Genomic DNA, 12,712 nt, shown 5'->3' with positions numbered 1-12,712 from the left:
CTAGTTGACAAATATTATAATGCTAAAACAGTACTGGACTAGGACATTACAACATTATAAAATGTTCAATTCCTAGGAAAATAAAACTTCAACTGTACATGTAAGATATCTTTAAAATATATAAATAAAAAAAGAATAGACAAATCCATAAATTCAGCAGATTTTAACACATTTCTCTCAGTAACTGATAGAAACTGGCATATAAAACAATTATTAAAAATGTAAAAGATGATTTGTAAAACATAAATAAAAAGGCCAAATGACATGTAAATACTGTACTCAACAAGAGAATAAGCAGTCTTTTGAAATACATTTACAAAATTAGACCATATGCTAAGTATAAAGCAAGTCAACATATTTCAAAAAACTAAAATCTTATAGTGTGTACTCTGACCACATGCTATTAAACAGTTCCAAAAATATAACTAGAAATCAATAAAGTGCTGCTCAGCTGCTCAACTACCAACAGGACAGGTCTTTTTTTTTTTTTGCCAAGAAGATTTTATTAAACACACACAAAATTCATTCTTGGGTTTGCAAATTCAATCCAGCAAGTGAAGAGACAACAGTGCTTGTGTGAATGAACGTTCACCATCATGCCCCCAGCACAGCCAGGGCATGTGGCTCCACTTGCCTGGAGCCAACCAGCATCTCTTGGTGCAGCTTCTGGTCCACCAGAGGTCCTTGATGGAACCAGAATTGGTGCTGAAACACCTGAGGGCCTGGGAGAGTCCGTGGGGCCCAGGTAAGACACTGCTCCCCACTGCTGGCAGGGAATACTCCCAAGAAGACCTGGAGAGAAAACTTACCCACAGAGTCATTCTTAGGGGTCATGACTCCAGCATTTTTAAAGATGCAGGTCAAACTGGACTATGGACTGAGTAAAAAGAAAAGCCTGATAGGACTCTGCAACAGGAATAACAAACAAGAAATGCAAACCCAGATTTTAGAACAAACACCTACAAATCAACATGAAAAAGATACAGTCTAATAAAAACTGGTCAAAAAACTTAAAAAGGAACTTCACAAAAATGACATCAAAATAGCTAATAAAATTCAGGAAAAAATGCTCTCTGCATGAATAATCAGCTAACTTCAAATTAAAATCAGAGATACATATATTTAATGGTCCAATTTAAAAACTAATAATACCCAAATACTGCCAATATTGATGCAAATCAATCAGAACCCACATTCACTAGCAAGAGAAGTACAAACTGATAACATTTTGGAAAAATATTTCCCAGGAGAAGCTGAACATATGCTTACCCTAGGGCCCAACAATTCACACCTGGGGTTTCATCTAACAAATAATGTGTCCAAAGGTACACCAAAAGACACATTCAAGGAAGTTCAAAAAAATATTACTTATATTAGCAAAAAACTTGAACAAATCAAATGTTCATCAATTGCAAACTAAATTGTGATATATTCATTTTATTGAATGTTATGTACAATGACAGAAATTGAACTGACAGCCACATGTCATCATGGATTCCTCAATGCATAGCAAAAGAAGTCAATAACAAATGAACATAATCTTTGATTTCATTTATATAAAGTGTTCTTTTAAAAAAAACAATATGTGTCAAAGTGAAAACAGTGTTTACCTTTGGGAAAGGCAGTGACTGTAAATGATCACAAAGGGACTTCTGAGGTATGGGCAATGTTCTACTTCTTGACCTTTGTACTAATACATGGAGATGTACATTTATGATGTGTGCATCCTTCTGTGCCATACTTCAATGAAAACAGTTTTTAAAAGTTGACTTGAAAAAAAAATGGAAAAAAAAAAAAGTTGACTTGAGAATGTCCTGTACATAAGAAACAACGGGAAGTCAAAACACAGGTAGCCAACTTTCCTGAGCATTCCAAATTCAAGTGATTCACTAGAAAGCTAAATATGCCTTGTCTCGGTAGATCATCTGAAAGGAATCGGGATGAAGAAGCCCTTGTTTTGAGTAGGAGAAACAGTAACAGAAGTGATCACTCAAGAATAAGAGATGATCACCTATAAGCAGGTCTGGCAAGAGCATCTTATCTGGTGGGGACAGTTAAGACCTGATAGACAAAAGAGCAGAAATCTCTGAAGTTTACAGAACAGCAACAGTTCACTTGAGCCCTTTGTAATATTTAAGAGGTAGAGCATCCTTCTCTTTAAGCATGGGTTACAAATGTCAGGATTTTAAGGATAATCAGGATTTTCTGGAGAGACAAAGGGATTCTCTAACATGTTCTAGATGCAGAAGAGTATAATCTTACGGCACACATGCAAAAAATCATTTACATGAATCATTATTTTATTAGGCAGCTATGCTGCATCTGACACCCATCTCTTTCAATTCTCACCACAAAACCTTAGGTAACCAAAGTACTGACAGACCCACGAGAAACCATCTTCTCTTACAGAACTACAGAGCTGTTAACAATTAATGTCATTGATACTAGAATCTTCCAAACTCATGGAACTCTTGGTTCTGAATGCTACCAAAGGTAATCAGTATTAGTTTATGGTACTTCATGCTGAAAATCAGAAAATATTTTCCCAGGAAAACATTATTTTACAAATGGTAATAAGGTACAGCTGTAATTCTAGTACTATATGTTCAAAAGTGAACTGCATAGTGACCACCAGTCTTTATAAAATATTCAGTTTGTATAAAAAATAAATTTCAAATCACAAACAAGCACTGCCAAACAATTCAGGGATTTTAACTTCCAAGTAGAAGACCAATGTGATACTGATTTGTTCTATATAAAGTACCCAAAGCTTAGACCAAACCAGTAAAAAAACAAGAGATAAATAACTCTTTATAAATTCAGCTGTCACTCCATCTGAAACAAAATCGAAGACATCTCAATTTTAATTGGACCACAGCAAATAGATATGATGTTATTTTCCAAATAAACTATATAGATTTTTTAAATTCAAATATGATCAATTTAAAATACTGCTGTTTTATCTAAATGACTTTTGTAGAAGGAGCAAAAATTCTGCATATATTTCAGGTGTCTTTGAAACTTCTATTTTGGTCCCCTCCCCTCAACCAAAAAAAAAAAAAGTAGCAGGAAATTGTTTATACTGGCTTCAAAATTTCTAGAATTTTTTTTCTCTAACATTTGAACTTTACTTTCATGTCTGGTCTTTATCTACTTTGCTTTTATTAAACAACAACACAAAATCATTTAAGCTAAGTATTGATGTGGAAAAAAATTATAATTAACAATCTTGGAAAATCTCAAACCTGTTTTAAACAAACACAACCCAGACACTATCCCTCTGCAGAAACACAAAATTCATTGCAACAAAATGATACAATGTGTTTTCATCTCATATCTAGAGAAGAATGGAAACCAAGAAGGAACAACTGCTGTAATTTCCATTATTATTTCCAGACCATTTAGATATTTAAGTGTATATATACACACATACACACACACACTTAACTTTTTCCTTAACTTCATGTGGCCACCAACTCAAATTGAAAAATACATGACAGAATGGATCTCTAAGGATCCACAATTTCTACAAATACATGTGGTTCCTATTCTGGTTTTGCACAACCTATGATGGTAACCAACAGGCCAGAGGAGTTGAAAACTGAGATACTTTCTCACCAACCACAATATCAAATATTCTCATGCACCTCAAAGAATCTGCAGATTTGAAATCAATCCAGCATGTAGAACACAATAATCAGGAGCCCCTCCATTACTCAACATTGTCTAAACATCAGATTTCACATCAGTGGGTTCTCCAGCTAGTTGAAGTTTACCCGGTATGAGCACCAAAACTGTTTTCAATTCTATTGAATATAACTTACTTTTGATAATACTGAATTACCGGTATGAATAGCAATTGCTATTCTGCAATTTAGTGATTAGGTTTCAGACTCTCAAGGTATTCATATCTGCTTTTCTACCAGACTGTCAGTTCTTGTCTTAAAATTAAATTAAATTTAAATTTTGCTGTTTTTAATCTATGGAAGAAATGGCAAATAAATAACCAAGAGTTAGAAAATGATAAAAAAAATAGAATATAGAAAGAATTTTCTGTCCTGAAATGAAATACATAAGATTTAATAAAGTAATAACTTTTTATGATACCAGTCTCAGCTGTTCAGATCCCACTTTGCTTACTCACTGTTCTTGACTGTTTGGGAGAAGAAAATGAACACAAAGGTGGTGTGAGCCCACGCCCTGCAGCAGCCGACCCGCCCGCCCTCCTCTCCCCTCTTCCGCCTTCACCGGCTCCTCTGCCACCGGCCTCGACAGCCTTGCCACCCTCACATTTCCTCCTCCAGAACAGCTACTGGGGGAGTGGAGACAACACAGAGCAGCTCCTGGAGCCACGACGGAGATCAAAGGGACGGTGTACCCCATCCTGGAACGGCTGACTGTCTGGGAGAACCAGCTCTGGTGAGATCACTGAGGGGCGTGGGCTTTCCTGGGTGGGACGGCAAGCGGCCGGAGTCCCTCCCTTCCTCCTTCCCAGGCCAGCTGGCAGAATTGGACAGGCGGTCCCCTTAGGCCGCGGCGGCTGGCGCCCCCACCACGCGAGGCCCCCCGGACCAACTGAGAGAGTTGGGTCGGAAATCCCCAGACTGCGGAGAACAGTGACCGGGGGTCCCTTCCAAACACGTGACTCCCTGGTCTGGCTGGGAACAGTGCATTCTCCCGGGCTGCAACAGCTGGCGCCCTCCCGCCACGCTTGGCGCCCCGGGTCGACTAGGTAATTCGGCCAGACGCTCTCCCGTGCTGAGGTGGCCAGCGACCCTCCCCGCGTTCGAAACCCCGGGCTGGCTGCCACTCTTCCAAGCCGCTTCGGCTGGTGTACCTCCCCTACGGCGAGAATTTTCCAGAGTTAAAGGACCCACAGCAACTTTCACTAGTGGAACCCGTAGACAAACGTGTGCCACGAGTGCCACCTACTGGGCAGGATAAGAAAAACAGAACCCAGAGATTTCACAGAAAAATCTTTCAACCTGTGGGGTCCAACACCCAGGGAAATCTGACTAAATGCCCAGACGCTAGCAGAAGATAACGGATCACGCTCAGAAAATTGAAAATATGGCCCAGTCAAAGGAACAAACAAATAGTTCAAATGAGATACAGGAGCTGAGACAACTAATGCTGAATATACGAACAGAAATGGAAAACCTCTTCAAAAACGAAATCGATAAATTGAGGGAGGACATGAAGAAGACATGGGCTGATCAAAAAGAAGAAATAGAAAAACTGAAAAAACAAATCATAGAGCTTATGGAAGTGAAGGATAAAGTAGAAAAGATGGAAAAAACAATGGATACCAACAATGACAGATTTAAAGAGACAGAAGATAGAATTAGTGATTTGGAGGATGGAACATCTGAATTCCAAAAAGAAACAGAAACTATCCGGAAAAGAATGGAAAAATTTGAACAGGGTATCAGGGAACTCAAGGACAATGTGAACTGCACAAATATACGTGTTGTGGGTGTCCCAGAAGGAGAAGAGAAGGGAAAAGGAGGAGAAAAACTAATGGAAGAAATTATCACTGAAAATTTCCCAACTCTTATGAAAGACCTAAAATTACAAGAAATGCAAGAAATCCAAGAATCCAAGAAATGCAGCACACCCCAAAGAGATTAGACCCAAATAGGCGTTCTCCAAGACAATTACTAGTTAGAATGTCAGAGGTCAAAGAGAAAGAGAGGATCTTGAAAGCAGTGAGAGAGAAGCAATCCATCACATACAAGGGAAACCCAATAAGACTATGTGTAGATTTCTCAGCAGAAACCATGGAAGTTAGAAGACAGTGGGATGATATATTTAAGTTACTAAAAGAGAAAAACTGCCAACCAAGACTCCTATATCCAGCAAAATTGTCCTTCAAAAATGAGGGAGAAATTAAAACATTCTCAGACAAAAAGTCACTGAGAGAATTTGTGACCAAGAGACCACCTCTGCAAGATATACTAAAGGGAGCACTAGAGTCAGATACAAAAAGACAGAAGAGAGAGGCATGGAGAAGAGTGTAGAAAGAAGGAAAGTCAGATATGATATATATAATACAAAAGACAAAATGGTAGAGGAAAATATTATCCAAACAGTAATAACTCTAAATGTTAATGGACTGAATTCCCCAATCAAAAGACACAGACTGGCAGAATGGATTAAAAAACAGGATCCTTCTATATGCTGTCTACAGGAAACACATCTTAGACCCAAAGATAAACATAGGTTGAAAGTGAAAGGTTGGGAAAAGATATTTTATGCAAATAACAACCAGAAAAGAGCAGGAGTGGCTATACTAATATCCAACAAATTAGACTTCAAATGTAAAACAGTTACAAGAGACAAAGAAGGACACTATATACTAATAAAATGAACAATTAAACAAGAAGACATAACAATCATAAATATTTACGCACCGAACCAGAATGCCCCAAAATACGTGAGGAATACCCTGCAAACACTGAAAAGGGAAATAGACACATATACCATAATAGTTGGAGACTTCAATTCACCACTCTCATCAATGGACAGAACATCTAGACAGAGGATCAATAAAGAAATAGAGAATCTGAATATTACTATAAATGAGCTAGACTTAAAAGACATTTATAGGACATTACATCCCACAACAGCAGGATACACCTTTTTTTCAAGTGCTCATGGATCATTCTCAAAGATAGACCATATGCTCGGTCACAAAGCAAGTCTTAACAAATTTAAAAAGATTGAAATCATACATAACACTTTCTCGGATCATAAAGGAATGAAGTTGGAAATCAATAATAGGCGGAGTGCCAGAAAATTCACAAATAAGTGGAGGCTCAACAACACACTCTTAAACAACGAGTGGGTCAAAGAAGAAATTGCTAGAGAAATTAGTAAATACCTAGAGGCGAATGAAAATGAAGACACAACATATCAAAACTTATGGGACGCAGCAAAGGCAGCGCTAAGAGGGAAATTTATTGCCCTAAATGCCATTATCAGAAAAGAAGAAAAGGCAAAAATTCAGGAATTAACTATCCATTTGGAAGAACTGGAGAAAGAACAGCAAGCTAACCCCAAAGCAAGCAAAAGGAAAGAAATAACAAAGATTAGAGCACAAATAAATGAAATTGAAAACATGAAAACAATAGAGAAAATCAATAAGATCAGAAGTTGGTTCTATGAGAAAATCAATAAGATTGATGGGCCCTTAGCAAGATTGACAAAAAGAAGAAGAGAGAGGATGCAAATAAATAAGATCAGAAATGGAAGAGGAGACATAACTACTGACCTCACAGAAATAAAGGAGGTAATAACAGGATACTACGAACAACTTTACGCTAATAAATACAACAATTTAGATGAAATGGACGGGTTCCTGGAAAGACATGAACAACCAACTTTGACTCAAGAAGACATAGATGACCTCAACAAACCAATCACAAGAAAAGAAATTGAATTAGTCATTCAAAAGCTTCCCAAAAAGAAAAGTCCAGGACCAGACGGCTTCACATGTGAATTCTATCAAACATTCCAGAAAGAATTAGTACCAACTCTCCTCAAACTCTTCAACATAATCGAAGTGGAGGGAAAACTACCTAATTCATTCTATGAAGCCAACATCACCCTCATACCAAAACCAGGCAAAGATATTACAAAAAAGAAAACTACAGGCCAATCTCTCTAATGAATACAGATGCAAAAATCCTCAATAAAATTCTAGCAAATTGTATCCAACAACACATTAAAAGAATTATACATCATGACCAAGTAGGATTCATCCCAGGTATGCAAGGATGGTTCAACATAAGAAAATCAATTAATGTAATACACCACATCAACAAATCAAAGCAGAAAAATCACATGATCATCTCAATTGATGCAGAGAAGGCATTTGACAAGATTCAACATCCTTTCCTGTTGAAAACACTTCAAAAGATAGGAATACAAGGGAACTTCCTTAAAATGATAGAGGGAATATATGAAAAACCCACAGTTAATATCATCCTCAATGGGGAAAAATTGAAAACTTTCCCCCTAAGATCAGGAACAAGACAAGGATGTCCACTATCACCACTATTATTCAACATTGTGTTGGAAGTTCTAGCCAGAGCAATTAGACAAGAAAAAGAAATACAAGGTATCAAAATTGGAAAGGAAGAAGTAAAACTATCACTGTTTGCAGACGATATGATACTATACGTAGAAAACCCAGAAAAATCCACAACAAAATTACTAGAGCTAATAAATGAGTACAGCAAAGTAGCAGGTTACAAGATCAACATTCAAAAATCTGTAGCTTTTCTATACACTAGTAATGAACAAGCTGAGGGGGAAATCAAGAAACGAATCCCATTTACAATTGCAACTAAAAGAATAAAATACCTAGGAATAAATTTAACCAAAGAGACAAAAAACCTATATAAAGAAAACTACAAAAAACTGCTAAAAGAAATCACAGAAGACCTAAATAGATGGAAGGGCATACCGTGTTCATGGATTGGAAGACTAAATATAGTTAAGATGTCAATCCTACCTAAATTGATCTACAGATTCAATGCAATACCAATCAAAATCCCAATAACTTATTTTTCAGAAATAGAAAAACCAATAAGCAAATTTATCTGGAAGGGCAGGGTGCCCCGAATTGCTAAAAACATCTTGAGGAAAAAAAACGAAGCTGGAGGTCTCGCGCTCCCTGGCTTTAAGGCATATTATGAAGCCACAGTGGTCAAAACAGCATGGTATTGGCATAAAGATAGATATATCGACCAATGGAATCGAATAGAGTGCTCAGATATAGACCCTCTCATCTATGGACATTTGATCTTTGATAAGGCAGTCAAGCCAACTCACCTGGGACAGAACAGTCTCTTCAATAATTGGTGCCTAGAGAACTGGATATCCATATGTAAAAGAATGAAAGAAGACCCATATCTCACACCTTATACAAAAGTTAAGTCAAAATGGATCAAAGATCTAAACATTAGGTCTAAGACCATAAAACAGTTAGAGGAAAATGTAGGGAGATATCTTATGAATCTTACAACTGGAGGTGGTTTTATGGACCTTAAACCTAAAGCAAGAGCACTGAAGAAAGAAATAAATAAATGGGAGCTCCTCAAAATTAAACACTTTTGTGCATTGAAGAACTTCATCAAGAAAGTAGAAAGACAGCCTACACAATGGGAGATAATATTTGGAAATGACATATCAGATAAAGGTCTAATATCCAGAATTTATAAAGAGATTGTTCAACTCAACAACAAAAAGACAGCCAACCCAATTACAAAATGGGAAAAAGACTTGAACAGACACATACCAGAAGAGGAAATACGGATGGCCAAGAGGCACATGAAGAGATGCTCAATGTCCCTGGCCATTAGAGAAATGCAAATCAAAACCACAATGAGATATCATCTCACACCCACCAGAATGGCCATTATCAACAAAACAGAAAATGACAAGTGCTGGAGAGGATGCGGAGAAAGAGGCACACTTATCCACTGTTGGTGGGAATGTCAAATGGTGCAACCACTGTGGAAGGCAGTGTGGCGGTTCCTCAAAAAGCTGAATATAGAATTGCCATACGACCCCGCAATACCATTGCTAGGTATCTACTCAAAGGACTTAAGGGCAAAGACACAAACGGACATTTGCACACCAATGTTTATAGCAGCGTTATTTACAATTGCAAAGAGATGGAAACAGCCAAAATGTCCATCAACAGAAGAATGGCTAAACAAACTGTGGTATATACATACGATGGAATATTATGCAGCTTTAAGACAAGATAAACTTATGAAACATGTAAGAACATGGATGGACCTAGAGAATATTATACTGAGTGAGTCCAGCCAAAAACTAAAGGACAAATACTGTATGGTCCCACTGATGTGAACGGACATTCGAGAATAAACTTGGAATATGTCATTGGTAACAGAGTCCAGCAGGAGTTAGAAACAGGGTAAGACAATGGGTAATTGAAGCTGAAGGGATACAGACTGTGCAACAGGACTAGATACAAAAACTCAAAAATGGACAGCACAATAATACCTAATTGTAAAGTAATCATGTTAAAACACTGAATGAAGCTGCATCTGAGCTATAGGGTTTTCTTTTTTTTTTTTTTACTATTATTACTAGTTTTATTTCTTTTCTCTATATTAACATTTTATATCCTTTTCTGTTGTGTTGCTAGTTCCTCTAAACCGATGCAAATGTACTAAGAAACGATGATCATGCATCTATGTGATGATGTTAAGAATTACTGAGTGCATATGTAGAATGGTATGAATTCTAAATGTTGTGTTAATTTCTTTTTTTTCTTTCTGTTAATAAAAAAAAAAGGTGGTGTGAGATGGGGAGAATAAAAGTATAACTACATTAGAAAAGAATGTTTTGGACAGACAGACCTGAAATCAATTCTTGGTTCTGTCACTTAACTTGGCTGTTGTGCCCTTGCCACTGAGCTTGTTTCCTCAATTGTAAAACTGATACATTTTTCCTGTACAACTGGTGGGAGAATTAAGAAATAATGTGTGAAAAATGCTTAGTTACAGCATTCACACACATGCAACAAGTAAATATTGTTAACATAAACTGTGAACTATAAACACTTTTTAAAATGGAGTTAATCTGATTTTAAGCTGGTTTAAAAAACATTGTCACCCCTTACATTCACACAATCCAAACCTGCGTATAAACAGTCTCTGTCTCTTTTTGTGCCAGTTTGAAAGGATGTATGTATCCTAGAAAAGCCACATTTTAATCTAAATTCCATTTTGTAAAGGCAGCTGTTTCTTCTAATCCCCATTCAGTATTGTATGCTTCAAACTGCAATTAGATCATCTCCCTGGAGATGTGATTTAATCAAGAGTGGTTGTTAAATTGAGTTAGGTGGAGGCATGTCTCCACCCATTTGGGTGGGTCTTGATTAGTTTACTGCAATCCTATAAGAGATTCAGAGAGAGTAGAGAATGCTGCACCACCACAAAACAGAGAGTCCATGAGCCAGTAACCTTTGGAGATGAAGGAAAATGCCTCCTGGGGAGCTTCATGAAACAGGAAGCCAGGAGAGGAAGCTAGTAGAGGATGTTGTGTTCGCCATGTGCCTTTCCAGATGAGAGAGAAACCTTTTGTTTGCCACGTGCCTTCTCACTTCAGAGACAGAGACCCTGAACTTCATTGGCCTTCTTAAACCAAGGTATCTTTCCCTGGATGCCTTTGATTGGACATTTCTATGGACTTGTTTTAATTGGGACATTTTCTTGGCTTTAGAACTGTAAACTAGCAATGTATTAAATTCTTTTAAAAAGCCATTCTGTTCATGGTATATTGCATTCTGGCAGCTAGCAAACTAGAACACTTTCATTAAATTAAAAAAACTTACTTATTAAATAGAAAAACCTTGCAATCTAGCAAAAGAATAAACCTTAATTAAGCTCTGGAGATAAAACACACACATTAACTTCATTTCCTGTAGAACCAAACACAAACAACAAGAATTTTTTGAACAGGAGAATGAACAATATACAACATTCAACATTTACTATTATTTTAACTCAAAATTCATTCAAGGATCTCTTCTATTTTTTAATCAGTTCTTTATTTAAAATTGCTAATGCCGTATAAAAACATGTCCACAAAAGATAAATTACCCATATGCAATAGGTATCCAAATGCCTGACATTTGATTACCTTATTTAAAATATTACATAAATCTAACAAAAGACATCAAGTATGAAAAGCAACTACATTGAGGAATAGGTATATCAGGAACGCATCTTTTTATAAACATAAATTTGAACACATAGCTACAAATGTTAGCGCATATTATATATAAAAATCTGTTTTCTAAAAGAGTTTCTGTGATCTAAATCTAACAAAGATCAACAAACTAAAAATGTCTCACTATGCATATGCTATGCTTTTAAGTTTCTACTCCAGAAACCTAAAAATGTAATTCACTGGCAAACAAAAAGGTACAGGAGGAAAGAAACCAATAGAAGTATAGCATATAAACTTTACACATATTATGTCACAAAATCCTCCAAATGACCCAGTAATACCCAGGTATTATATCACATATTAAAAACATAGCCACCTCTCAGTGGCAGTTCTTGCATGTGGTTCCAGAGACCTAGGTTCGATTGCCAGTGCCTGCCCATGTATAAAATATAAAACATAGCCATCAAAGACGGCAGAGTGGAGTGGACTGAATTCACCCCTGCTCCATATCTTGAATTCACAAGATGGGATGGGGGAGGGTAAGAGAAAGACCAGGACTGTGGTCCCAGGGCATGAGTAATCAAAAAGGGTCTCCATGGTGTTTGGGGGAAGACAGAGAAGGGGGGTTCAGGATGAGGAAAGCAGGGTGGGTCAGAAAGACCATAATCCCCCTACTGGGGGGGGGTGCAGTGCGTACTGGAGGGCACTGACCATCCTTCCACTCCAGCCTGCCCCAGCTACTGCCTGAAGAGACCTCCCTAAACAGCCCAACAGCTAGCAGCATCTGTGGGGGGCCCAAAGATGGGCTTGGCTGTCCACTACAAGAGCCATGCCTCCCAGACTTTGGGAGTAGTCTCTGGTCAGGTGCTAGAAACAGCCATCCCAGGGGGCGCAGAGTGGGGAGGATCTGCCATATGCTGTTTACAGGAGATGCATGTTAGACCCAAGGACACAATTAGATTGACAGTGAAAGGATGGAAAAAGATGTTCTATGCAAGCT

At 37.5% G+C, this 12,712-nt stretch overlaps 1 pseudogene; it reads left to right on the top strand.

Annotated features, from left to right (window-relative positions):
• The first annotated feature begins 618 nt into the window (after window positions 1-618).
• The window catches only part of LOC143673139 (centromere protein Q pseudogene), a 28,607-nt pseudogene continuing 16,513 nt past the window's right edge, over window positions 619-12,712 (top strand).

The sequence above is a fragment of the Tamandua tetradactyla genome, unplaced genomic scaffold (assembly GCF_023851605.1).
Source record: "Tamandua tetradactyla isolate mTamTet1 unplaced genomic scaffold, mTamTet1.pri scaffold_141_ctg1, whole genome shotgun sequence".
NCBI classification, from domain to species: domain Eukaryota; kingdom Metazoa; phylum Chordata; class Mammalia; order Pilosa; family Myrmecophagidae; genus Tamandua; species Tamandua tetradactyla.
Note: the sequence above shows the minus strand (reverse complement) of the source record. Positions and strands in the feature narration are given on the sequence as shown.